Here is a 26,064-nt window from a genome sequence, read left to right on the forward strand (position 1 = left end):
CAGCACGGTCAAAATGGCAGGGCTCGTCCGGGATTTGAACCCGGGACCTCCTGCACACAAAGCAGGAATCATACCCCTAGACCAACGAGCCACCTGTCTGGAGCAGTTAAGTTAATCCCAAGTATTGGACCTCACAGGGAACACAAACTTTCACGTGAATTCGCAAGATAAACGCTTTCTGCAGGCAGCACTCACCACTGATGAGAAGAATATTAAAGGCAACGAACAGAAAGCGAAATAACTTCATCGAGCACTGCTTATGATCAGCCGGCAGTGCCTCAGTTTCGGTATGTGGTTTCTCAGGGTTAAGAGAAGGCGAATGCACTAAACAAAAGAACATCGGGAAACCAAGCACCAACTCATAACGAAAAGATTGCACGATATACTGCAAGCAAAATTTCCAGAAGACGGATACTGAAGACGCCGCAGACAACAGAATTATTCTATGCAGTAACGATTATCTAGGAACCGTGAATTGCATGTGCTGCTCCACCACACAACTTCTTATGATACTGTTTTACTTATTCTAAATTTTCATTACCTCATCGTCTCTAGAATACTGTGTGGTTATCACCTGGTTTCCAACAGCGATAGTAGTAAGTAAATCGACTACAAAGTCTTTCAAAGTAGGTCAGACACAAAAAAAAAAAAAAAAAAAAATCGGAGCTGCGTGTAGCTCATGTCATTCTGCTTTCAAACGTGAATCTCCGGCTGGGAGTAGTGGCGTACTTCTGTAATCCAAGCTTCTGGGAGGCCGTTGCGTGGGAGAGATCTGGAAACAACTACAGATTCGGCCGTTCCACGAGCTCAGGAACGGCCGCGATGCCTTCATCGAGCTCTGCAGATCGACGGACGACAGTGTGGAAATTTCGGCAAGCGGTGGCTAGGGGTTAAGAGAAGCCAAACGCACTAAACACAAGAAAGTCGGGAAACCGAAGCACACAACTCATAACGAAAAGATTGCGGAATGCAGTGCGAAAGCAAAAGTTCGAGAAGACCAACTCTGAAGCCATCGGCGCGCTAGGAATTATTCCGCACAAGAGGCGATCATGTAGGAAGAGCGAGATGAGGCTGTCGCTCGACCACACAATAAAATTTTGCTTAATCCAAATTTGCAATACCGGTTCGACACTAGAATGCTGCGCCTTGGTTCTTCCAAAAGCGGTAGTAATAAGCACGTAGACTGCAGTGTCATTTAGGGTAGTGAGTCAGACATGGAGAGGATATAAGGCGGGTGGAATATGCAACGACAGGGGGCATTCCAGGGCGGCCGCCGGCTCCTTGCGCTGTGGCGCGCCGGTGCCGGCGGCGGCCTGGCTGGGCTGCTGGTGCCTCCATGTAGAGCTGCCGCCGAGCCCAGGCACCGTGCCGCTAACGAAGCGAATGCCTTTAGTGACATCTTTTGCAATAGCGACTGCGCGAATCGACGGTATCTCGTAAGGACAGAAAGAGCAGCAGCTGCCGCCGAGCCCAGGCGCCGTGCCTAACACGCAGAAGGTCCCCGGTTGGATTGCGGGCGGAAAGCCGTTTTCGTCGCACTCAGCAAGACACTTGCTACGATCTCTACTGTGACCATTTAAATCAAACGTTCCATCAGCAGGGTGCACATGGCTCAAATGAAACATGAAACGGTTTCAGAACTGGTTGTCGGATTTTAGCGCTGACTTGGAGGCCTGGAAATGCGCGAAACAGCCGCCGCCATGCGATTTGTTGCCACACCGTTGTACAAAACGCAAGGGCTCGTCCGGGATTTGAACCCGGGACCTCCTGCACCCGAAGCAGGAATCATACCCCTAGACCAACGAGCCTATTCGTTCCGAAAACGCACTGCATGTGAATGACGCCACCTTTGATGGTCTCACCATGTAGGGCTGCAGCTCAGCCAGCGTTCTCCCTGTCTGTCGCGGTTGGATTGTTTTTATCGACGTCTTTTACTATAGGAACTTCACGAATCGGAGGGAGCTCGTAGCCGATGCCCTTGCTAACACAGAAGACAAACTGTTGCTATTACGAGTCTCCGGGTGGTACATGAAAACGACCGTCGTTTCCGTGGTGTAGCGGTTATCACGTCTGCTTTACACGCAGAAGGTCCCCGGTTCGATCCCGGGCGGGAACACAACAATTTTAATCTATATTTCGGATTTCATTTCCGAGATGACCTCACGTCCGCGTATGCAGAGACAAGCAATGTCGTATGCTAGACGGATAGGGCGTCATTTTACTGTCAAATACTGTTGCTCTCTTATTGCACCGGTATTTGGTAACTGAGAACGCCCCTAGCTCCATTATGGCTGGCAAAATTTATAATCCGGTTCTTCTGGGCTACTTCAAGTGCGCTTGCTACTGGCTTTCCTGAGCTCACCCTACTCGCCTTGTCACAGCTCTGTCAAAGTGTGATGCTAACTAATAATGAGAAACTCTTAGCCACGCTCAATCTTACATGCCACCCCTTGGTTGTTGCCGTCGCTAGTAAGATGAGGGTAGAGTGTCGCACAATTAAGCTGAATCTCCACTCACGGTGCACATATTCCGCAAAGACAACCTTGTTTTCCGTTGCATGCAAAATTACCGTCTGCGTTTCTATCGAATTCCACCTACGTACTTTACTGGTGCCGCATTCTTGTTATATCCACGTGCTATAACAGGCGTCTACTCTTCATTGAGGAGCTGCAACCGGGACTGAGTTCCACCTACTCTTCAGCACGGTCAAAATGGCAGGGCTCGTCCGGGATTTGAACCCGGGACCTCCTGCACACAAAGCAGGAATCATACCCCTTTTTTTTTAATTTTAAACACCCCTCCCACTACGCATACTGACACATTGCCTCATGTCCCTTACTTTTGGGTAATCGTTGCGTGGAGCTGTTACTATTTAAACGTCGTCTGACTGCTGTCTATAAACTCATCACGCTAGGCTCGTAACAGACTATCGAAGAAAGCTGACACACGATGTAAAATCAAATTGCAGCAGTTTGTACGTCTCATATGTTACAGCAGAGGAGCAACGTGTTTTGTCGACACTCACTGGACAATTGTAAAATTTACAAGCGTCTCGAATGCAGTGTTTCCCACGTATTCGCTCATTTCACGGTTCCGTTGGAGATGTTCTTCACCTCTTGACACAAAAAAGAAACGCAGTCGGTAGGACTCGAACCTACGCTCCCAGAGGGAATCTGATTTCTAGTCAGACGCCTTAACCACTTTTTTTTTTTTTTTTTTTTTTTTTTTACACTACTGAAATTAAAATCCTAAAACATGACTATATAATGTAGACTGCTGACTGAAATAAAGATTAAAACACGAAAACTTCAGTCCTGGTGTAGAGAAGAAACATACATAAAGGCGGCAAATCCAGAAACAGTATAAAAGAAAATGGCTCACACAGGTGACCTTAGCCAACACCCTCTCTTTCAAATGTCAGGCTAAGCATATTGGCAAAATCATCTCGGAGGCCTGGCAATCGCAAGCGCTGCCAGTAAGCAGTAAGCATGTACTGCCGAAACGCTAGGTGTCCATCCTCTTCATGACAACTGTTGACAAAATGTACGAAATGGCCAATCAACCACATGACGGTATGGAGCTTCGTCCGCGGAAAAAAGGAAGAATCGGGCCGGACGATGATGTCAATAGTATAAGCGGCTTCAGCAGACCTAGTGACAAAAGCAAGTTGTTTCCTGAGCCAACGCCAATTAGCAAGGTGCCCACAGCAGGTGAATCGATGTTCAAGGGTATCCAAGAGACCACACCGAGTACAGGTGTCCGTGTCAGAAAGACCAATACGGTGCAGTCGTACATTGGTGGGAACCAAATTATTTATTACCCTATACCACGTGGACGCCACGGCCATTGAGTGGATCGGCAGACTAACGTTCTTCCAGACGTTCCTCCAGGACACAGATGGAGACGCCAGTTCTATTGGATTGGGACCGGCCAGCCCCTCCCAGCGGGCAATCAAGCCCTTGGTCGTTGGCACCGGTCGCCGCAAGAAGACGTCACCGAGGTAACTCACCGCAATGTAAAATTCCCGAATGTGTTTCAACTTAAAATTTAGGCGTCCGACATCGACAGGTGGAGCAAGGCTCGCCGGACGCACAACAGTAAAAAGCCTGGATGTAATTGAAGTCACTTCTTGCGTAACAATTAGAGTCGTTCGGCGGACGTACAAAGCAGACGCCTTGCGAGTAATGTCAGAGAGGCCCAAGCCTCCGGAGAGACACGGTTTCGTCATTACCTCGTAACGTAACTTGAATAGATGGCCCTTCCATATAAATCTGCTAGACAATTGGCGCAACCTTTTCGCCACCATCATGGGAAGTGGGAACAGCTGAGCAACATAATAAGCTTTACATAGAACGTAGGTGTCTAAAATTCTGACTTTTTGCAAAATGGTAGCAGAGCGCTGCTCATGGACCATCAGAGCCCCCTGTATCTTCTCGGTGACAGATTTCCAATTGAGAGCCGCCATTTTTAGAGGACACCGATCAATGATAATCCCCAAGGACGTATGGCGATCGACAAAAGTGGCCCAAGGGACGTCAGCATCGCGAAATCCTCGAATATCAAGGAACTTACATTTACCCTGATTGAGACGCGCTCCAGAGACACGACAGTATGCATCAACCGCCCCTTTCAACAACGGGATATCATCACGTTGACGGATGAGAACAACGACATCATCCGCATATGCCTTAACAGAGAGCTTCCCACCAGAGAGGGACATACCCTGAAGCTTGAGAGCAATAGTCCGAAGCAGCGGTTCCAGGGACAATACGAATAAAGACATAGAGAGCGGACTACCCTGAGGCACTCCGCGGCGGATAGCAATGGGCGGCGTCAGCTGCCCATTGACTGACACCCGAGCTGTTATTCCCCTATACAAATTGCCAAGAACACCACGTGATGAAGCGTTAAAACCTATTGTACCTAAAACACGATCTAAAAACACATGACTGATGTGATCAAAAGCCTTATAAAAATCAAGGAAGGCAAAGGCACAATGTACGTTTGTAACCGCCGCAACCGAGACAACATCCCGATATTCGGCTACTGGTGTCAGAATAGATCTATCATGAAAACAACATTGATGTGCACCAATCACACCCCGAAGAAGAGAAGACAACCGGCTATTGAGCGCTCTAGCAGCTGTCTTATAGTCAAAATTCAGCAATGTGAGCGGACGAAGATTGGCAGCAGATAAACGACCAGAGGACTTCGGGATTAAAACAGTTTTCCCTACTTTAAAATCGGCAGGCACATCCATCCCCCTGACAATCTCATTTAAAATCTGCGTAAAAATGCCACCCAAAAGAGGCCAAAAACGGAGATAAAATTCTTTAGGCAGGCCGTCTGGACCCGGCGATTTACTGGACGGAGAGCGAGCAATAAAATCGAAAACATCATCTACCTGGAACTCCCGGAGAAATTCGCCGTTCGCGTCAGGCGCGATCGTCGCAGTTAGATCCCCAAAGACATCATCCGAAAGAGACTCACCAGAATCATCGGCAGAATATAGACTAGTGTAATACTGATGAAGAGCACGAACCATTTCCTCCTGTGCAATAAGCTGTCGCCCATCATCCACCGTAAGAGAAGAGATGAAGGAGCGACGACGACGAGTCTGATGCCGTAGCAGGTGGTACAAGGATGTCAGTTCACCTTCAACAAGAGAGTGAGGTTTCGACTTAACTCGCAGACCATCCATCTGTCGTCGTTTAAGGCTCAAGAGCTTGGCTTTAATACGACGAACATCATGTATCCGCAGTGGAGAGGTACCCGCCGCGTCATATAGTTCACGCAGGACAGAGTAGTAATATTCATACGTGTTCTTAAAATCACGCGTCCTAGCAGCACAGTAGACAATCAAAGTCTGACGAATCTTGGGCTTGGCAAACGCAGTCCACCAAACCAGCAAGGAGGGGTATCGCGGGACAGAGCGAAGACATCGCTCCCACACGCCACTTATAACATCATCCATAGCACTGTCGGCAAGGTGGGAAACATTTAACATCCACTGGGAACGATAAAGTTTTGCAGGTTGGCGACTAAGATTTACAGTTGCAGTAAAAGCACAATGGTCAGAAAAACTAGTAGGAATAACATCGACAGAAAGAATTTTATCACATAAAAAATCAGATAAATAGAATCTGTCGAGTCTACTGCATGAGGACGCGGTAAAAAACGTATATTTCACCAGGGTTGGATATTTGTGTTCCCAAACATCACGCAGATGCATCGTACGAACTAAGTCATGTAAATCACGGCAATAATTAAAATTGGGGGACTGGTCTGCAGGGCGTAAAACACAATTAAAATCGCCTCCGAGCAGGAGACTCCGAGGACTCTGGCGCAAAAGATAAATAAGCTCTTCTTTATAAAAGCGCGATCGAGCCACAGTGTGACCCGAACCAGAGGGGGCATACAAAACAACGAGGCGGAGATCAAAAAGACGACAACCAATCCCACGGCCAGAGTCAAGGAATTCAATGTCAGTAATAGGAATGCCCTCTCGAAAGAAAAGAGCAGTTCCTGTTGAATATTCCGGCGCGACATTAAAAACAGTTTGAAATCCAGGTAGAGAGAGATCAGAAAACAACACTTCCTGCAAAAACACTACGTCCGCACAGGCGTCGTAAATAAACTGCCGCAAAGAGGCAATGCGAACGTCGGACTCAATACGGTTAACATTTAAGGTAAGAAAGGTGTATGCTTGAACCATAGAGAGAAAAGCGAGAAAACAAATCACCTACACCGACGCACCAGCGTCACAGTCCATAGCAGGGGTGACAGAGGCATCCGAGGGAGGGGGACTGCTACCCCGTTCCGCGGATCCCTTACGTTTCGGTTTTTTACGAACAGCATTAACGTTCGGCTGAACGCGTAACTTGCGTCGGCTGACGGGCAAGGAAACTTCAGCCGCCGGTGACGTAGGAGGGTCAAGTTCTGTATCCGACACCACCCGCGCCGGTCCACATGCGGGATCCGGGGTCGCGGGGGAAACATCCGACAAAACGGAATGGTCAACACCTGCACTAGCTTCCGGCAAACATGGACTGCACGGAGGCGAAACGGGAGCAGGAAGGTCCGAGGCCGCAGAGTTGGAAGGAAGCGGAGCAGCTCCGCTGGCAGAGGTATGGGGCAGCGAAGCAGGAAGTTGTCGTGGCTGCACTTGTTGTGACATCGCAGTCGGTTCGGAAGACGGCGCCAACAGGCCCGACCGACGACCCGACTCGAGAGAAGCTGCGTCGGAGGCCGGAGGGGCGCCAGCAGCCGCCACCGGAACCGCTACCTCAGGAGGGCAGGGAGCAGCTACAGTACACAGTGGCTCGGAGGATGCCGGTCGCTCGGACTGGGGCATCTCAGGGAGATCCTCATCCGTACTATTTCCATCGTGTGGGCGACGCCTCTTATTATTCAAAAGTGGCACACCCACCTGAGGGACAGACGGAACAACATCAGATTTAGCACGCAAAGGAGGAAATTCTGTATCAGGGGTGCGCAAAACCTGTGGAGGGGCGCTACTACCACTGGACTGTGCTACACCAAGAGCAGAACCACCTGCAACGAGGTCAGCGACCGTTAACTTGCGACGCTGTTCGAGAGAATTTTTTAAAACAAAAACTCTCCGCGGACAGTCGGTACGCACGTGACCACTTTCATTGCACAAAAAACAGGTGCCCACCTGACCACTATATGTTACATGGACACGATATCCACCGATCTGCAGGTGAGATGGAATATTCTGCTTAACGTGCATTTCGACTGAACGAATACCACTGTAACATTGCAGGCGATGTTGGCTTGACCAGCGTTCAAGGCGAATGCTCTTTACATCACCATACTTCTGTAGACCCTCCTTAAGATAGACATTATCCACCTCCGGTGGAAGGTTGTAAACACGAACATTGGTATACGTGATGGAAGCATTGGAAAGCAGCACGGTACTTACAGAATCATCCCGATGCCGAAAGAGAACTTGATGACCATATTTAGAAAGAATTTTATCAACCTGAAGTGGGTCCATAAACTTAACAAAGAAAACATACAGTTCGGTATCAAAATAAGCAGTGTGCACCTGATCCGAATGAACACCAAAGGTATCTACCAACCAATCATGAATCTCAAGAGAACTAGGTTGCACATGGCGGGTTGACTTGTCAAAAGCAAAACTAACTGTAGCCTGACGAGGAATAACCTGGGACGACATTTTCAAAATATGCGGTCGAAACCGCTACACAAAAAACACTGAAATAAGGACAGAAAGTAACACAAGGTACGAAACAACGACGGAGAAATACTCTCAGAAGTTGCAACACAACACGTAACAAAAACGATAGTCCACTATACGTAACGCTACGGCGGAGCGGAAGACTAGGCACGTCCACACTGCACGGCGTGTAAAGCGGAACTGCCCCTAGACCAACGAGCCACCTGTCTGGAGCAGTTAAGTTAATCCCAAGTATTGGACCTCACAGGGAACACAAACTTTCACGTGAATTCGCAAGATAAACGCTTTCTGCAGGCAGCACTCACCACTGATGAGAAGAATATTAAAGGCAACGAACAGAAAGCGAAATAACTTCATCGAGCACTGCTTATGATCAGCCGGCAGTGCCTCAGTTTCGGTATGTGGTTTCTCAGGGTTAAGAGAAGGCGAATGCACTAAACAAAAGAACATCGGGAAACCAAGCACCAACTCATAACGAAAAGATTGCACGATATACTGCAAGCAAAATTTCCAGAAGACGGATACTGAAGACGCCGCAGACAACAGAATTATTCTATGCAGTAACGATTATCTAGGAAGCGTGAATTGCATGTGCTGCTCCACCACACAACTTCTTATGATACTGTTTTACTTATTCTAAATTTTCATTACCTCATCGTCTCTAGAATACTGTGTGGTTATCACCTGGTTTCCAACAGCGATAGTAGTAAGTAAATCGACTACAAAGTCTTTCAAAGTAGGTCAGACACAAAAAAAAAAAAAAATCGGAGCTGCGTGTAGCTCATGTCATTCTGCTTTCAAACGTGAATCTCCGGCTGGGAGTAGTGGCGTACTTCTGTAATCCAAGCTTCTGGGAGGCCGTTGCGTGGGAGAGATCTGGAAACAACTACAGATTCGGCCGTTCCACGAGCTCAGGAACGGCCGCGATGCCTTCATCGAGCTCTGCAGATCGACGGACGACAGTGTGGAAATTTCGGCAAGCGGTGGCTAGGGGTTAAGAGAAGCCAAACGCACTAAACACAAGAAAGTCGGGAAACCGAAGCACACAACTCATAACGAAAAGATTGCGCAATGCAGTGCGAAAGCAAAAGTTCGAGAAGACCAACTCTGAAGCCATCGGCGCGCTAGGAATTATTCCGCACAAGAGGCGATCATGTAGGAAGAGCGAGATGAGGCTGTCGCTCGACCACACAATAAAATTTTGCTTAATCCAAATTTGCAATACCGGTTCGACACTAGAATGCTGCGCCTTGGTTCTTCCAAAAGCGGTAGTAATAAGCACGTAGACTGCAGTGTCATTTAGGGTAGTGAGTCAGACATGGAGAGGATATAAGGCGGGTGGAATATGCAACGACAGGGGGCATTCCAGGGCGGCCGCCGGCTCCTTGCGCTGTGGCGCGCCGGTGCCGGCGGCGGCCTGGCTGGGCTGCTGGTGCCTCCATGTAGAGCTGCCGCCGAGCCCAGGCACCGTGCCGCTAACGAAGCGAATGCCTTTAGTGACATCTTTTGCAATAGCGACTGCGCGAATCGACGGTATCTCGTAAGGACAGAAAGAGCAGCAGCTGCCGCCGAGCCCAGGCGCCGTGCCTAACACGCAGAAGGTCCCCGGTTGGATTGCGGGCGGAAAGCCGTTTTCGTCGCACTCAGCAAGACACTTGCTACGATCTCTACTGTGACCATTTAAATCAAACGTTCCATCAGCAGGGTGCACATGGCTCAAATGAAACATGAAACGGTTTCAGAACTGGTTGTCGGATTTTAGCGCTGACTTGGAGGCCTGGAAATGCGCGAAACAGCCGCCGCCATGCGATTTGTTGCCACACCGTTGTACAAAACGCAAGGGCTCGTCCGGGATTTGAACCCGGGACCTCCTGCACCCGAAGCAGGAATCATACCCCTAGACCAACGAGCCTATTCGTTCCGAAAACGCACTGCATGTGAATGACGCCACCTTTGATGGTCTCACCATGTAGGGCTGCAGCTCAGCCAGCGTTCTCCCTGTCTGTCGCGGTTGGATTGTTTTTATCGACGTCTTTTACTATAGGAACTTCACGAATCGGAGGGAGCTCGTAGCCGATGCCCTTGCTAACACAGAAGACAAACTGTTGCTATTACGAGTCTCCGGGTGGTACATGAAAACGACCGTCGTTTCCGTGGTGTAGCGGTTATCACGTCTGCTTTACACGCAGAAGGTCCCCGGTTCGATCCCGGGCGGGAACACAACAATTTTAATCTATATTTCGGATTTCATTTCCGAGATGACCTCACGTCCGCGTATGCAGAGACAAGCAATGTCGTATGCTAGACGGATAGGGCGTCATTTTACTGTCAAATACTGTTGCTCTCTTATTGCACCGGTATTTGGTAACTGAGAACGCCCCTAGCTCCATTATGGCTGGCAAAATTTATAATCCGGTTCTTCTGGGCTACTTCAAGTGCGCTTGCTACTGGCTTTCCTGAGCTCACCCTACTCGCCTTGTCACAGCTCTGTCAAAGTGTGATGCTAACTAATAATGAGAAACTCTTAGCCACGCTCAATCTTACATGCCACCCCTTGGTTGTTGCCGTCGCTAGTAAGATGAGGGTAGACTGTCGCACAATTAAGCTGAATCTCCACTCACGGTGCACATATTCCGCAAAGACAACCTTGTTTTCCGTTGCATGCAAAATTACCGTCTGCGTTTCTATCGAATTCCACCTACGTACTTTACTGGTGCCGCATTCTTGTTATATCCACGTGCTATAACAGGCGTCTACTCTTCATTGAGGAGCTGCAACCGGGACTGAGTTCCACCTACTCTTCAGCACGGTCAAAATGGCAGGGCTCGTCCGGGATTTGAACCCGGGACCTCCTGCACACAAAGCAGGAATCATACCCCTAGACCAACGAGCCACCTGTCTGGAGCAGTTAAGTTAATCCCAAGTATTGGACCTCACAGGGAACACAAACTTTCACGTGAATTCGCAAGATAAACGCTTTCTGCAGGCAGCACTCACCACTGATGAGAAGAATATTAAAGGCAACGAACAGAAAGCGAAATAACTTCATCGAGCACTGCTTATGATCAGCCGGCAGTGCCTCAGTTTCGGTATGTGGTTTCTCAGGGTTAAGAGAAGGCGAATGCACTAAACAAAAGAACATCGGGAAACCAAGCACCAACTCATAACGAAAAGATTGCACGATATACTGCAAGCAAAATTTCCAGAAGACGGATACTGAAGACGCCGCAGACAACAGAATTATTCTATGCAGTAACGATTATCTAGGAACCGTGAATTGCATGTGCTGCTCCACCACACAACTTCTTATGATACTGTTTTACTTATTCTAAATTTTCATTACCTCATCGTCTCTAGAATACTGTGTGGTTATCACCTGGTTTCCAACAGCGATAGTAGTAAGTAAATCGACTACAAAGTCTTTCAAAGTAGGTCAGACACAAAAAAAAAAAAAAAAAAAAATCGGAGCTGCGTGTAGCTCATGTCATTCTGCTTTCAAACGTGAATCTCCGGCTGGGAGTAGTGGCGTACTTCTGTAATCCAAGCTTCTGGGAGGCCGTTGCGTGGGAGAGATCTGGAAACAACTACAGATTCGGCCGTTCCACGAGCTCAGGAACGGCCGCGATGCCTTCATCGAGCTCTGCAGATCGACGGACGACAGTGTGGAAATTTCGGCAAGCGGTGGCTAGGGGTTAAGAGAAGCCAAACGCACTAAACACAAGAAAGTCGGGAAACCGAAGCACACAACTCATAACGAAAAGATTGCGGAATGCAGTGCGAAAGCAAAAGTTCGAGAAGACCAACTCTGAAGCCATCGGCGCGCTAGGAATTATTCCGCACAAGAGGCGATCATGTAGGAAGAGCGAGATGAGGCTGTCGCTCGACCACACAATAAAATTTTGCTTAATCCAAATTTGCAATACCGGTTCGACACTAGAATGCTGCGCCTTGGTTCTTCCAAAAGCGGTAGTAATAAGCACGTAGACTGCAGTGTCATTTAGGGTAGTGAGTCAGACATGGAGAGGATATAAGGCGGGTGGAATATGCAACGACAGGGGGCATTCCAGGGCGGCCGCCGGCTCCTTGCGCTGTGGCGCGCCGGTGCCGGCGGCGGCCTGGCTGGGCTGCTGGTGCCTCCATGTAGAGCTGCCGCCGAGCCCAGGCACCGTGCCGCTAACGAAGCGAATGCCTTTAGTGACATCTTTTGCAATAGCGACTGCGCGAATCGACGGTATCTCGTAAGGACAGAAAGAGCAGCAGCTGCCGCCGAGCCCAGGCGCCGTGCCTAACACGCAGAAGGTCCCCGGTTGGATTGCGGGCGGAAAGCCGTTTTCGTCGCACTCAGCAAGACACTTGCTACGATCTCTACTGTGACCATTTAAATCAAACGTTCCATCAGCAGGGTGCACATGGCTCAAATGAAACATGAAACGGTTTCAGAACTGGTTGTCGGATTTTAGCGCTGACTTGGAGGCCTGGAAATGCGCGAAACAGCCGCCGCCATGCGATTTGTTGCCACACCGTTGTACAAAACGCAAGGGCTCGTCCGGGATTTGAACCCGGGACCTCCTGCACCCGAAGCAGGAATCATACCCCTAGACCAACGAGCCTATTCGTTCCGAAAACGCACTGCATGTGAATGACGCCACCTTTGATGGTCTCACCATGTAGGGCTGCAGCTCAGCCAGCGTTCTCCCTGTCTGTCGCGGTTGGATTGTTTTTATCGACGTCTTTTACTATAGGAACTTCACGAATCGGAGGGAGCTCGTAGCCGATGCCCTTGCTAACACAGAAGACAAACTGTTGCTATTACGAGTCTCCGGGTGGTACATGAAAACGACCGTCGTTTCCGTGGTGTAGCGGTTATCACGTCTGCTTTACACGCAGAAGGTCCCCGGTTCGATCCCGGGCGGGAACACAACAATTTTAATCTATATTTCGGATTTCATTTCCGAGATGACCTCACGTCCGCGTATGCAGAGACAAGCAATGTCGTATGCTAGACGGATAGGGCGTCATTTTACTGTCAAATACTGTTGCTCTCTTATTGCACCGGTATTTGGTAACTGAGAACGCCCCTAGCTCCATTATGGCTGGCAAAATTTATAATCCGGTTCTTCTGGGCTACTTCAAGTGCGCTTGCTACTGGCTTTCCTGAGCTCACCCTACTCGCCTTGTCACAGCTCTGTCAAAGTGTGATGCTAACTAATAATGAGAAACTCTTAGCCACGCTCAATCTTACATGCCACCCCTTGGTTGTTGCCGTCGCTAGTAAGATGAGGGTAGACTGTCGCACAATTAAGCTGAATCTCCACTCACGGTGCACATATTCCGCAAAGACAACCTTGTTTTCCGTTGCATGCAAAATTACCGTCTGCGTTTCTATCGAATTCCACCTACGTACTTTACTGGTGCCGCATTCTTGTTATATCCACGTGCTATAACAGGCGTCTACTCTTCATTGAGGAGCTGCAACCGGGACTGAGTTCCACCTACTCTTCAGCACGGTCAAAACGGCAGGGCTCGTCCGGGATTTGAACCCGGGACCTCCTGCACACAAAGCAGGAATCATACCCCTAGACCAACGAGCCACCTGTCTGGAGCAGTTAAGTTAATCCCAAGTATTGGACCTCACAGGGAACACAAACTTTCACGTGAATTCGCAAGATAAACGCTTTCTGCAGGCAGCACTCACCACTGATGAGAAGAATATTAAAGGCAACGAACAGAAAGCGAAATAACTTCATCGAGCACTGCTTATGATCAGCCGGCAGTGCCTCAGTTTCGGTATGTGGTTTCTCAGGGTTAAGAGAAGGCGAATGCACTAAACAAAAGAACATCGGGAAACCAAGCACCAACTCATAACGAAAAGATTGCACGATATACTGCAAGCAAAATTTCCAGAAGACGGATACTGAAGACGCCGCAGACAACAGAATTATTCTATGCAGTAACGATTATCTAGGAACCGTGAATTGCATGTGCTGCTCCACCACACAACTTCTTATGATACTGTTTTACTTATTCTAAATTTTCATTACCTCATCGTCTCTAGAATACTGTGTGGTTATCACCTGGTTTCCAACAGCGATAGTAGTAAGTAAATCGACTACAAAGTCTTTCAAAGTAGGTCAGACACAAAAAAAAAAAAAAATCGGAGCTGCGTGTAGCTCATGTCATTCTGCTTTCAAACGTGAATCTCCGGCTGGGAGTAGTGGCGTACTTCTGTAATCCAAGCTTCTGGGAGGCCGTTGCGTGGGAGAGATCTGGAAACAACTACAGATTCGGCCGTTCCACGAGCTCAGGAACGGCCGCGATGCCTTCATCGAGCTCTGCAGATCGACGGACGACAGTGTGGAAATTTCGGCAAGCGGTGGCTAGGGGTTAAGAGAAGCCAAACGCACTAAACACAAGAAAGTCGGGAAACCGAAGCACACAACTCATAACGAAAAGATTGCGGAATGCAGTGCGAAAGCAAAAGTTCGAGAAGACCAACTCTGAAGCCATCGGCGCGCTAGGAATTATTCCGCACAAGAGGCGATCATGTAGGAAGAGCGAGATGAGGCTGTCGCTCGACCACACAATAAAATTTTGCTTAATCCAAATTTGCAATACCGGTTCGACACTAGAATGCTGCGCCTTGGTTCTTCCAAAAGCGGTAGTAATAAGCACGTAGACTGCAGTGTCATTTAGGGTAGTGAGTCAGACATGGAGAGGATATAAGGCGGGTGGAATATGCAACGACAGGGGGCATTCCAGGGCGGCCGCCGGCTCCTTGCGCTGTGGCGCGCCGGTGCCGGCGGCGGCCTGGCTGGGCTGCTGGTGCCTCCATGTAGAGCTGCCGCCGAGCCCAGGCACCGTGCCGCTAACGAAGCGAATGCCTTTAGTGACATCTTTTGCAATAGCGACTGCGCGAATCGACGGTATCTCGTAAGGACAGAAAGAGCAGCAGCTGCCGCCGAGCCCAGGCGCCGTGCCTAACACGCAGAAGGTCCCCGGTTGGATTGCGGGCGGAAAGCCGTTTTCGTCGCACTCAGCAAGACACTTGCTACGATCTCTACTGTGACCATTTAAATCAAACGTTCCATCAGCAGGGTGCACATGGCTCAAATGAAACATGAAACGGTTTCAGAACTGGTTGTCGGATTTTAGCGCTGACTTGGAGGCCTGGAAATGCGCGAAACAGCCGCCGCCATGCGATTTGTTGCCACACCGTTGTACAAAACGCAAGGGCTCGTCCGGGATTTGAACCCGGGACCTCCTGCACCCGAAGCAGGAATCATACCCCTAGACCAACGAGCCTATTCGTTCCGAAAACGCACTGCATGTGAATGACGCCACCTTTGATGGTCTCACCATGTAGGGCTGCAGCTCAGCCAGCGTTCTCCCTGTCTGTCGCGGTTGGATTGTTTTTATCGACGTCTTTTACTATAGGAACTTCACGAATCGGAGGGAGCTCGTAGCCGATGCCCTTGCTAACACAGAAGACAAACTGTTGCTATTACGAGTCTCCGGGTGGTACATGAAAACGACCGTCGTTTCCGTGGTGTAGCGGTTATCACGTCTGCTTTACACGCAGAAGGTCCCCGGTTCGATCCCGGGCGGGAACACAACAATTTTAATCTATATTTCGGATTTCATTTCCGAGATGACCTCACGTCCGCGTATGCAGAGACAAGCAATGTCGTATGCTAGACGGATAGGGCGTCATTTTACTGTCAAATACTGTTGCTCTCTTATTGCACCGGTATTTGGTAACTGAGAACGCCCCTAGCTCCATTATGGCTGGCAAAATTTATAATCCGGTTCTTCTGGGCTACTTCAAGTGCGCTTGCTACTGGCTTTCCTGAGCTCACCCTACTCGCCTTGTCACAGCTCTGTCAAAGTGTGATGCTAACTAATAATGAGAAACTCTTAGCCACGCTCAATCTTACATGCCACCCCTTGGTTGTTGCCGTCGCTAGTAAGATGAGGGTAGACTGTCGCACAATTAAGCTGAATCTCCACTCACGGTGCACATATTCCGCAAAGACAACCTTGTTTTCCGTTGCATGCAAAATTACCGTCTGCGTTTCTATCGAATTCCACCTACGTACTTTACTGGTGCCGCATTCTTGTTATATCCACGTGCTATAACAGGCGTCTACTCTTCATTGAGGAGCTGCAACCGGGACTGAGTTCCACCTACTCTTCAGCACGGTCAAAATGGCAGGGCTCGTCCGGGATTTGAACCCGGGACCTCCTGCACACAAAGCAGGAATCATACCCCTAGACCAACGAGCCACCTGTCTGGAGCAGTTAAGTTAATCCCAAGTATTGGACCTCACAGGGAACACAAACTTTCACGTGAATTCGCAAGATAAACGCTTTCTGCAGGCAGCACTCACCACTGATGAGAAGAATATTAAAGGCAACGAACAGAAAGCGAAATAACTTCATCGAGCACTGCTTATGATCAGCCGGCAGTGCCTCAGTTTCGGTATGTGGTTTCTCAGGGTTAAGAGAAGGCGAATGCACTAAACAAAAGAACATCGGGAAACCAAGCACCAACTCATAACGAAAAGATTGCACGATATACTGCAAGCAAAATTTCCAGAAGACGGATACTGAAGACGCCGCAGACAACAGAATTATTCTATGCAGTAACGATTATCTAGGAACCGTGAATTGCATGTGCTGCTCCACCACACAACTTCTTATGATACTGTTTTACTTATTCTAAATTTTCATTACCTCATCGTCTCTAGAATACTGTGTGGTTATCACCTGGTTTCCAACAGCGATAGTAGTAAGTAAATCGACTACAAAGTCTTTCAAAGTAGGTCAGACACAAAAAAAAAAAAAAAATCGGAGCTGCGTGTAGCTCATGTCATTCTGCTTTCAAACGTGAATCTCCGGCTGGGAGTAGTGGCGTACTTCTGTAATCCAAGCTTCTGGGAGGCCGTTGCGTGGGAGAGATCTGGAAACAACTACAGATTCGGCCGTTCCACGAGCTCAGGAACGGCCGCGATGCCTTCATCGAGCTCTGCAGATCGACGGACGACAGTGTGGAAATTTCGGCAAGCGGTGGCTAGGGGTTAAGAGAAGCCAAACGCACTAAACACAAGAAAGTCGGGAAACCGAAGCACACAACTCATAACGAAAAGATTGCGGAATGCAGTGCGAAAGCAAAAGTTCGAGAAGACCAACTCTGAAGCCATCGGCGCGCTAGGAATTATTCCGCACAAGAGGCGATCATGTAGGAAGAGCGAGATGAGGCTGTCGCTCGACCACACAATAAAATTTTGCTTAATCCAAATTTGCAATACCGGTTCGACACTAGAATGCTGCGCCTTGGTTCTTCCAAAAGCGGTAGTAATAAGCACGTAGACTGCAGTGTCATTTAGGGTAGTGAGTCAGACATGGAGAGGATATAAGGCGGGTGGAATATGCAACGACAGGGGGCATTCCAGGGCGGCCGCCGGCTCCTTGCGCTGTGGCGCGCCGGTGCCGGCGGCGGCCTGGCTGGGCTGCTGGTGCCTCCATGTAGAGCTGCCGCCGAGCCCAGGCACCGTGCCGCTAACGAAGCGAATGCCTTTAGTGACATCTTTTGCAATAGCGACTGCGCGAATCGACGGTATCTCGTAAGGACAGAAAGAGCAGCAGCTGCCGCCGAGCCCAGGCGCCGTGCCTAACACGCAGAAGGTCCCCGGTTGGATTGCGGGCGGAAAGCCGTTTTCGTCGCACTCAGCAAGACACTTGCTACGATCTCTACTGTGACCATTTAAATCAAACGTTCCATCAGCAGGGTGCACATGGCTCAAATGAAACATGAAACGGTTTCAGAACTGGTTGTCGGATTTTAGCGCTGACTTGGAGGCCTGGAAATGCGCGAAACAGCCGCCGCCATGCGATTTGTTGCCACACCGTTGTACAAAACGCAAGGGCTCGTCCGGGATTTGAACCCGGGACCTCCTGCACCCGAAGCAGGAATCATACCCCTAGACCAACGAGCCTATTCGTTCCGAAAACGCACTGCATGTGAATGACGCCACCTTTGATGGTCTCACCATGTAGGGCTGCAGCTCAGCCAGCGTTCTCCCTGTCTGTCGCGGTTGGATTGTTTTTATCGACGTCTTTTACTATAGGAACTTCACGAATCGGAGGGAGCTCGTAGCCGATGCCCTTGCTAACACAGAAGACAAACTGTTGCTATTACGAGTCTCCGGGTGGTACATGAAAACGACCGTCGTTTCCGTGGTGTAGCGGTTATCACGTCTGCTTTACACGCAGAAGGTCCCCGGTTCGATCCCGGGCGGGAACACAACAATTTTAATCTATATTTCGGATTTCATTTCCGAGATGACCTCACGTCCGCGTATGCAGAGACAAGCAATGTCGTATGCTAGACGGATAGGGCGTCATTTTACTGTCAAATACTGTTGCTCTCTTATTGCACCGGTATTTGGTAACTGAGAACGCCCCTAGCTCCATTATGGCTGGCAAAATTTATAATCCGGTTCTTCTGGGCTACTTCAAGTGCGCTTGCTACTGGCTTTCCTGAGCTCACCCTACTCGCCTTGTCACAGCTCTGTCAAAGTGTGATGCTAACTAATAATGAGAAACTCTTAGCCACGCTCAATCTTACATGCCACCCCTTGGTTGTTGCCGTCGCTAGTAAGATGAGGGTAGACTGTCGCACAATTAAGCTGAATCTCCACTCACGGTGCACATATTCCGCAAAGACAACCTTGTTTTCCGTTGCATGCAAAATTACCGTCTGCGTTTCTATCGAATTCCACCTACGTACTTTACTGGTGCCGCATTCTTGTTATATCCACGTGCTATAACAGGCGTCTACTCTTCATTGAGGAGCTGCAACCGGGACTGAGTTCCACCTACTCTTCAGCACGGTCAAAATGGCAGGGCTCGTCCGGGATTTGAACCCGGGACCTCCTGCACACAAAGCAGGAATCATACCCCTAGACCAACGAGCCACCTGTCTGGAGCAGTTAAGTTAATCCCAAGTATTGGACCTCACAGGGAACACAAACTTTCACGTGAATTCGCAAGATAAACGCTTTCTGCAGGCAGCACTCACCACTGATGAGAAGAATATTAAAGGCAACGAACAGAAAGCGAAATAACTTCATCGAGCACTGCTTATGATCAGCCGGCAGTGCCTCAGTTTCGGTATGTGGTTTCTCAGGGTTAAGAGAAGGCGAATGCACTAAACAAAAGAACATCGGGAAACCAAGCACCAACTCATAACGAAAAGATTGCACGATATACTGCAAGCAAAATTTCCAGAAGACGGATACTGAAGACGCCGCAGACAACAGAATTATTCTATGCAGTAACGATTATCTAGGAACCGTGAATTGCATGTGCTGCTCCACCACACAACTTCTTATGATACTGTTTTACTTATTCTAAATTTTCATTACCTCATCGTCTCTAGAATACTGTGTGGTTATCACCTGGTTTCCAACAGCGATAGTAGTAAGTAAATCGACTACAAAGTCTTTCAAAGTAGGTCAGACACAAAAAAAAAAAAAAAAAAAATCGGAGCTGCGTGTAGCTCATGTCATTCTGCTTTCAAACATGAATCTCCGGCTGGGAGTAGTGGCGTACTTCTGTAATCCAAGCTTCTGGGAGGCCGTTGCGTGGGAGAGATCTGGAAACAACTACAGATTCGGCCGTTCCACGAGCTCAGGAACGGCCGCGATGCCTTCATCGAGCTCTGCAGATCGACGGACGACAGTGTGGAAATTTCGGCAAGCGGTGGCTAGGGGTTAAGAGAAGCCAAACGCACTAAACACAAGAAAGTCGGGAAACCGAAGCACACAACTCATAACGAAAAGATTGCGGAATGCAGTGCGAAAGCAAAAGTTCGAGAAGACCAACTCTGAAGCCATCGGCGCGCTAGGAATTATTCCGCACAAGAGGCGATCATGTAGGAAGAGCGAGATGAGGCTGTCGCTCGACCACACAATAAAATTTTGCTTAATCCAAATTTGCAATACCGGTTCGACACTAGAATGCTGCGCCTTGGTTCTTCCAAAAGCGGTAGTAATAAGCACGTAGACTGCAGTGTCATTTAGGGTAGTGAGTCAGACATGGAGAGGATATAAGGCGGGTGGAATATGCAACGACAGGGGGCATTCCAGGGCGGCCGCCGGCTCCTTGCGCTGTGGCGCGCCGGTGCCGGCGGCGGCCTGGCTGGGCTGCTGGTGCCTCCATGTAGAGCTGCCGCCGAGCCCAGGCACCGTGCCGCTAACGAAGCGAATGCCTTTAGTGACATCTTTTGCAATAGCGACTGCGCGAATCGACGGTATCTCGTAAGGACAGAAAGAGCAGCAGCTGCCGCCGAGCCCAGGCGCCGTGCCTAACACGCAGAAGGTCCCCGGTTGGATTGCGGGCGGAAAGCCGTTTTCGTCGCACTCAGCAAGACACTTGCTACGATCTCTACTGTGACCATTTAAATCAAACGTTCCATCAGCAGGGTGCACATGGCTCAAATGAAACATGAAACGGTTTCAGAACTGGTTGTCGGATTTTAGCGCTGACTTGGAGGCCTGGAAATGCGCGAAACAGCCGCCGCCATGCGATTTGTTGCCACACCGTTGTACAAAACGCAAGGGCTCGTCCGGGATTTGAACCCGGGACCTCCTGCACCCGAAGCAGGAATCATACCCCTAGACCAACGAGCCTATTCGTTCCGAAAACGCACTGCATGTGAATGACGCCACCTTTGATGGTCTCACCATGTAGGGCTGCAGCTCAGCCAGCGTTCTCCCTGTCTGTCGCGGTTGGATTGTTTTTATCGACGTCTTTTACTATAGGAACTTCACGAATCGGAGGGAGCTCGTAGCCGATGCCCTTGCTAACACAGAAGACAAACTGTTGCTATTACGAGTCTCCGGGTGGTACATGAAAACGACCGTCGTTTCCGTGGTGTAGCGGTTATCACGTCTGCTTTACACGCAGAAGGTCCCCGGTTCGATCCCGGGCGGGAACACAACAATTTTAATCTATATTTCGGATTTCATTTCCGAGATGACCTCACGTCCGCGTATGCAGAGACAAGCAATGTCGTATGCTAGACGGATAGGGCGTCATTTTACTGTCAAATACTGTTGCTCTCTTATTGCACCGGTATTTGGTAACTGAGAACGCCCCTAGCTCCATTATGGCTGGCAAAATTTATAATCCGGTTCTTCTGGGCTACTTCAAGTGCGCTTGCTACTGGCTTTCCTGAGCTCACCCTACTCGCCTTGTCACAGCTCTGTCAAAGTGTGATGCTAACTAATAATGAGAAACTCTTAGCCACGCTCAATCTTACATGCCACCCCTTGGTTGTTGCCGTCGCTAGTAAGATGAGGGTAGACTGTCGCACAATTAAGCTGAATCTCCACTCACGGTGCACATATTCCGCAAAGACAACCTTGTTTTCCGTTGCATGCAAAATTACCGTCTGCGTTTCTATCGAATTCCACCTACGTACTTTACTGGTGCCGCATTCTTGTTATATCCACGTGCTATAACAGGCGTCTACTCTTCATTGAGGAGCTGCAACCGGGACTGAGTTCCACCTACTCTTCAGCACGGTCAAAATGGCAGGGCTCGTCCGGGATTTGAACCCGGGACCTCCTGCACACAAAGCAGGAATCATACCCCTAGACCAACGAGCCACCTGTCTGGAGCAGTTAAGTTAATCCCAAGTATTGGACCTCACAGGGAACACAAACTTTCACGTGAATTCGCAAGATAAACGCTTTCTGCAGGCAGCACTCACCACTGATGAGAAGAATATTAAAGGCAACGAACAGAAAGCGAAATAACTTCATCGAGCACTGCTTATGATCAGCCGGCAGTGCCTCAGTTTCGGTATGTGGTTTCTCAGGGTTAAGAGAAGGCGAATGCACTAAACAAAAGAACATCGGGAAACCAAGCACCAACTCATAACGAAAAGATTGCACGATATACTGCAAGCAAAATTTCCAGAAGACGGATACTGAAGACGCCGCAGACAACAGAATTATTCTATGCAGTAACGATTATCTAGGAACCGTGAATTGCATGTGCTGCTCCACCACACAACTTCTTATGATACTGTTTTACTTATTCTAAATTTTCATTACCTCATCGTCTCTAGAATACTGTGTGGTTATCACCTGGTTTCCAACAGCGATAGTAGTAAGTAAATCGACTACAAAGTCTTTCAAAGTAGGTCAGACACAAAAAAAAAAAAAAAAAAAATCGGAGCTGCGTGTAGCTCATGTCATTCTGCTTTCAAACGTGAATCTCCGGCTGGGAGTAGTGGCGTACTTCTGTAATCCAAGCTTCTGGGAGGCCGTTGCGTGGGAGAGATCTGGAAACAACTACAGATTCGGCCGTTCCACGAGCTCAGGAACGGCCGCGATGCCTTCATCGAGCTCTGCAGATCGACGGACGACAGTGTGGAAATTTCGGCAAGCGGTGGCTAGGGGTTAAGAGAAGCCAAACGCACTAAACACAAGAAAGTCGGGAAACCGAAGCACACAACTCATAACGAAAAGATTGCGGAATGCAGTGCGAAAGCAAAAGTTCGAGAAGACCAACTCTGAAGCCATCGGCGCGCTAGGAATTATTCCGCACAAGAGGCGATCATGTAGGAAGAGCGAGATGAGGCTGTCGCTCGACCACACAATAAAATTTTGCTTAATCCAAATTTGCAATACCGGTTCGACACTAGAATGCTGCGCCTTGGTTCTTCCAAAAGCGGTAGTAATAAGCACGTAGACTGCAGTGTCATTTAGGGTAGTGAGTCAGACATGGAGAGGATATAAGGCGGGTGGAATATGCAACGACAGGGGGCATTCCAGGGCGGCCGCCGGCTCCTTGCGCTGTGGCGCGCCGGTGCCGGCGGCGGCCTGGCTGGGCTGCTGGTGCCTCCATGTAGAGCTGCCGCCGAGCCCAGGCACCGTGCCGCTAACGAAGCGAATGCCTTTAGTGACATCTTTTGCAATAGCGACTGCGCGAATCGACGGTATCTCGTAAGGACAGAAAGAGCAGCAGCTGCCGCCGAGCCCAGGCGCCGTGCCTAACACGCAGAAGGTCCCCGGTTGGATTGCGGGCGGAAAGCCGTTTTCGTCGCACTCAGCAAGACACTTGCTACGATCTCTACTGTGACCATTTAAATCAAACGTTCCATCAGCAGGGTGCACATGGCTCAAATGAAACATGAAACGGTTTCAGAACTGGTTGTCGGATTTTAGCGCTGACTTGGAGGCCTGGAAATGCGCGAAACAGCCGCCGCCATGCGATTTGTTGCCACACCGTTGTACAAAACGCAAGGGCTCGTCCGGGATTTGAACCCGGGACCTCCTGCACCCGAAGCAGGAATCATACCCCTAGACCAACGAGCCTATTCGTTCCGAAAACGCACTGCATGTGAATGACGCCACCTTTGATGGTCTCACCATGTAGGGCTGCAGCTCAGCCAGCGTTCTCCCTGTCTGTCGCGGTTGGATTGTTTTTATCGACGTCTTTTACTATAGGAACTTCACGAATCGGAGGGAGCTCGTAGCCGATGCCCTTGCTAACACAGAAGACAAACTGTTGCTATTACGAGTCTCCGGGTGGTACATGAAAACGACCGTCGTTTCCGTGGTGTAGCGGTTATCACGTCTGCTTTACACGCAGAAGGTCCCCGGTTCGATCCCGGGCGGGAACACAACAATTTTAATCTATATTTCGGATTTCATTTCCGAGATGACCTCACGTCCGCGTATGCAGAGACAAGCAATGTCGTATGCTAGACGGATAGGGCGTCATTTTACTGTCAAATACTGTTGCTCTCTTATTGCACCGGTATTTGGTAACTGAGAACGCCCCTAGCTCCATTATGGCTGGCAAAATTTATAATCCGGTTCTTCTGGGCTACTTCAAGTGCGCTTGCTACTGGCTTTCCTGAGCTCACCCTACTCGCCTTGTCACAGCTCTGTCAAAGTGTGATGCTAACTAATAATGAGAAACTCTTAGCCACGCTCAATCTTACATGCCACCCCTTGGTTGTTGCCGTCGCTAGTAAGATGAGGGTAGACTGTCGCACAATTAAGCTGAATCTCCACTCACGGTGCACATATTCCGCAAAGACAACCTTGTTTTCCGTTGCATGCAAAATTACCGTCTGCGTTTCTATCGAATTCCACCTACGTACTTTACTGGTGCCGCATTCTTGTTATATCCACGTGCTATAACAGGCGTCTACTCTTCATTGAGGAGCTGCAACCGGGACTGAGTTCCACCTACTCTTCAGCACGGTCAAAATGGCAGGGCTCGTCCGGGATTTGAACCCGGGACCTCCTGCACACAAAGCAGGAATCATACCCCTAGACCAACGAGCCACCTGTCTGGAGCAGTTAAGTTAATCCCAAGTATTGGACCTCACAGGGAACACAAACTTTCACGTGAATTCGCAAGATAAACGCTTTCTGCAGGCAGCACTCACCACTGATGAGAAGAATATTAAAGGCAACGAACAGAAAGCGAAATAACTTCATCGAGCACTGCTTATGATCAGCCGGCAGTGCCTCAGTTTCGGTATGTGGTTTCTCAGGGTTAAGAGAAGGCGAATGCACTAAACAAAAGAACATCGGGAAACCAAGCACCAACTCATAACGAAAAGATTGCACGATATACTGCAAGCAAAATTTCCAGAAGACGGATACTGAAGACGCCGCAGACAACAGAATTATTCTATGCAGTAACGATTATCTAGGAACCGTGAATTGCATGTGCTGCTCCACCACACAACTTCTTATGATACTGTTTTACTTATTCTAAATTTTCATTACCTCATCGTCTCTAGAATACTGTGTGGTTATCACCTGGTTTCCAACAGCGATAGTAGTAAGTAAATCGACTACAAAGTCTTTCAAAGTAGGTCAGACACAAAAAAAAAAAAAAAAAAAATCGGAGCTGCGTGTAGCTCATGTCATTCTGCTTTCAAACGTGAATCTCCGGCTGGGAGTAGTGGCGTACTTCTGTAATCCAAGCTTCTGGGAGGCCGTTGCGTGGGAGAGATCTGGAAACAACTACAGATTCGGCCGTTCCACGAGCTCAGGAACGGCCGCGATGCCTTCATCGAGCTCTGCAGATCGACGGACGACAGTGTGGAAATTTCGGCAAGCGGTGGCTAGGGGTTAAGAGAAGCCAAACGCACTAAACACAAGAAAGTCGGGAAACCGAAGCACACAACTCATAACGAAAAGATTGCGGAATGCAGTGCGAAAGCAAAAGTTCGAGAAGACCAACTCTGAAGCCATCGGCGCGCTAGGAATTATTCCGCACAAGAGGCGATCATGTAGGAAGAGCGAGATGAGGCTGTCGCTCGACCACACAATAAAATTTTGCTTAATCCAAATTTGCAATACCGGTTCGACACTAGAATGCTGCGCCTTGGTTCTTCCAAAAGCGGTAGTAATAAGCACGTAGACTGCAGTGTCATTTAGGGTAGTGAGTCAGACATGGAGAGGATATAAGGCGGGTGGAATATGCAACGACAGGGGGCATTCCAGGGCGGCCGCCGGCTCCTTGCGCTGTGGCGCGCCGGTGCCGGCGGCGGCCTGGCTGGGCTGCTGGTGCCTCCATGTAGAGCTGCCGCCGAGCCCAGGCACCGTGCCGCTAACGAAGCGATTGCCTTTAGTGACATCTTTTGCAATAGCGACTGCGCGAATCGACGGTATCTCGTAAGGACAGAAAGAGCAGCAGCTGCCGCCGAGCCCAGGCGCCGTGCCTAACACGCAGAAGGTCCCCGGTTGGATTGCGGGCGGAAAGCCGTTTTCGTCGCACTCAGCAAGACACTTGCTACGATC

General features: G+C 49.2%; 21 non-coding genes across 21 annotated transcripts; 7 read left to right on the forward strand and 14 right to left on the reverse strand.

Annotated features, from left to right (window-relative positions):
- Positions 1-19: 19 nt before the first annotated feature.
- Positions 20-91, reverse strand: Trnat-ugu. The gene has a single exon. It is a non-coding gene; the product is annotated as a tRNA-Thr (tRNA).
- A 1,645-nt stretch (positions 92-1,736) lies between these two features.
- Positions 1,737-1,808, reverse strand: Trnap-cgg. Its single transcript has one exon. It is a non-coding gene; the product is annotated as a tRNA-Pro (tRNA).
- Positions 1,809-2,043: 235 nt separating this feature from the next.
- Trnav-uac lies at positions 2,044-2,116 on the forward strand. Its single transcript has one exon. It is a non-coding gene; the product is annotated as a tRNA-Val (tRNA).
- Positions 2,117-10,064: 7,948 nt separating this feature from the next.
- Trnap-cgg lies at positions 10,065-10,136 on the reverse strand. Its single transcript has one exon. It is a non-coding gene; the product is annotated as a tRNA-Pro (tRNA).
- Positions 10,137-10,371: 235 nt separating this feature from the next.
- Positions 10,372-10,444, forward strand: Trnav-uac. Its single transcript has one exon. It is a non-coding gene; the product is annotated as a tRNA-Val (tRNA).
- A 601-nt stretch (positions 10,445-11,045) lies between these two features.
- Trnat-ugu lies at positions 11,046-11,117 on the reverse strand. Its single transcript has one exon. It is a non-coding gene; the product is annotated as a tRNA-Thr (tRNA).
- A 1,645-nt stretch (positions 11,118-12,762) lies between these two features.
- Trnap-cgg lies at positions 12,763-12,834 on the reverse strand. The gene has a single exon. It is a non-coding gene; the product is annotated as a tRNA-Pro (tRNA).
- Positions 12,835-13,069: 235 nt separating this feature from the next.
- Trnav-uac lies at positions 13,070-13,142 on the forward strand. Its single transcript has one exon. It is a non-coding gene; the product is annotated as a tRNA-Val (tRNA).
- A 601-nt stretch (positions 13,143-13,743) lies between these two features.
- On the reverse strand, positions 13,744-13,815 carry Trnat-ugu. The gene has a single exon. It is a non-coding gene; the product is annotated as a tRNA-Thr (tRNA).
- A 1,639-nt stretch (positions 13,816-15,454) lies between these two features.
- On the reverse strand, positions 15,455-15,526 carry Trnap-cgg. Its single transcript has one exon. It is a non-coding gene; the product is annotated as a tRNA-Pro (tRNA).
- Positions 15,527-15,761: 235 nt separating this feature from the next.
- On the forward strand, positions 15,762-15,834 carry Trnav-uac. Its single transcript has one exon. It is a non-coding gene; the product is annotated as a tRNA-Val (tRNA).
- A 601-nt stretch (positions 15,835-16,435) lies between these two features.
- Positions 16,436-16,507, reverse strand: Trnat-ugu. Its single transcript has one exon. It is a non-coding gene; the product is annotated as a tRNA-Thr (tRNA).
- A 1,640-nt stretch (positions 16,508-18,147) lies between these two features.
- Trnap-cgg lies at positions 18,148-18,219 on the reverse strand. Its single transcript has one exon. It is a non-coding gene; the product is annotated as a tRNA-Pro (tRNA).
- A 235-nt stretch (positions 18,220-18,454) lies between these two features.
- Trnav-uac lies at positions 18,455-18,527 on the forward strand. The gene has a single exon. It is a non-coding gene; the product is annotated as a tRNA-Val (tRNA).
- A 601-nt stretch (positions 18,528-19,128) lies between these two features.
- Trnat-ugu lies at positions 19,129-19,200 on the reverse strand. The gene has a single exon. It is a non-coding gene; the product is annotated as a tRNA-Thr (tRNA).
- Positions 19,201-20,844: 1,644 nt separating this feature from the next.
- Trnap-cgg lies at positions 20,845-20,916 on the reverse strand. Its single transcript has one exon. It is a non-coding gene; the product is annotated as a tRNA-Pro (tRNA).
- Positions 20,917-21,151: 235 nt separating this feature from the next.
- On the forward strand, positions 21,152-21,224 carry Trnav-uac. Its single transcript has one exon. It is a non-coding gene; the product is annotated as a tRNA-Val (tRNA).
- Positions 21,225-21,825: 601 nt separating this feature from the next.
- On the reverse strand, positions 21,826-21,897 carry Trnat-ugu. Its single transcript has one exon. It is a non-coding gene; the product is annotated as a tRNA-Thr (tRNA).
- A 1,644-nt stretch (positions 21,898-23,541) lies between these two features.
- Trnap-cgg lies at positions 23,542-23,613 on the reverse strand. The gene has a single exon. It is a non-coding gene; the product is annotated as a tRNA-Pro (tRNA).
- Positions 23,614-23,848: 235 nt separating this feature from the next.
- On the forward strand, positions 23,849-23,921 carry Trnav-uac. Its single transcript has one exon. It is a non-coding gene; the product is annotated as a tRNA-Val (tRNA).
- A 601-nt stretch (positions 23,922-24,522) lies between these two features.
- Positions 24,523-24,594, reverse strand: Trnat-ugu. Its single transcript has one exon. It is a non-coding gene; the product is annotated as a tRNA-Thr (tRNA).
- Between the last annotated feature and the right edge of the window lie 1,470 nt (positions 24,595-26,064).

Source organism: Schistocerca piceifrons, chromosome 2, assembly GCF_021461385.2.
Source record: "Schistocerca piceifrons isolate TAMUIC-IGC-003096 chromosome 2, iqSchPice1.1, whole genome shotgun sequence".
Lineage (NCBI taxonomy): Eukaryota > Metazoa > Arthropoda > Insecta > Orthoptera > Acrididae > Schistocerca > Schistocerca piceifrons.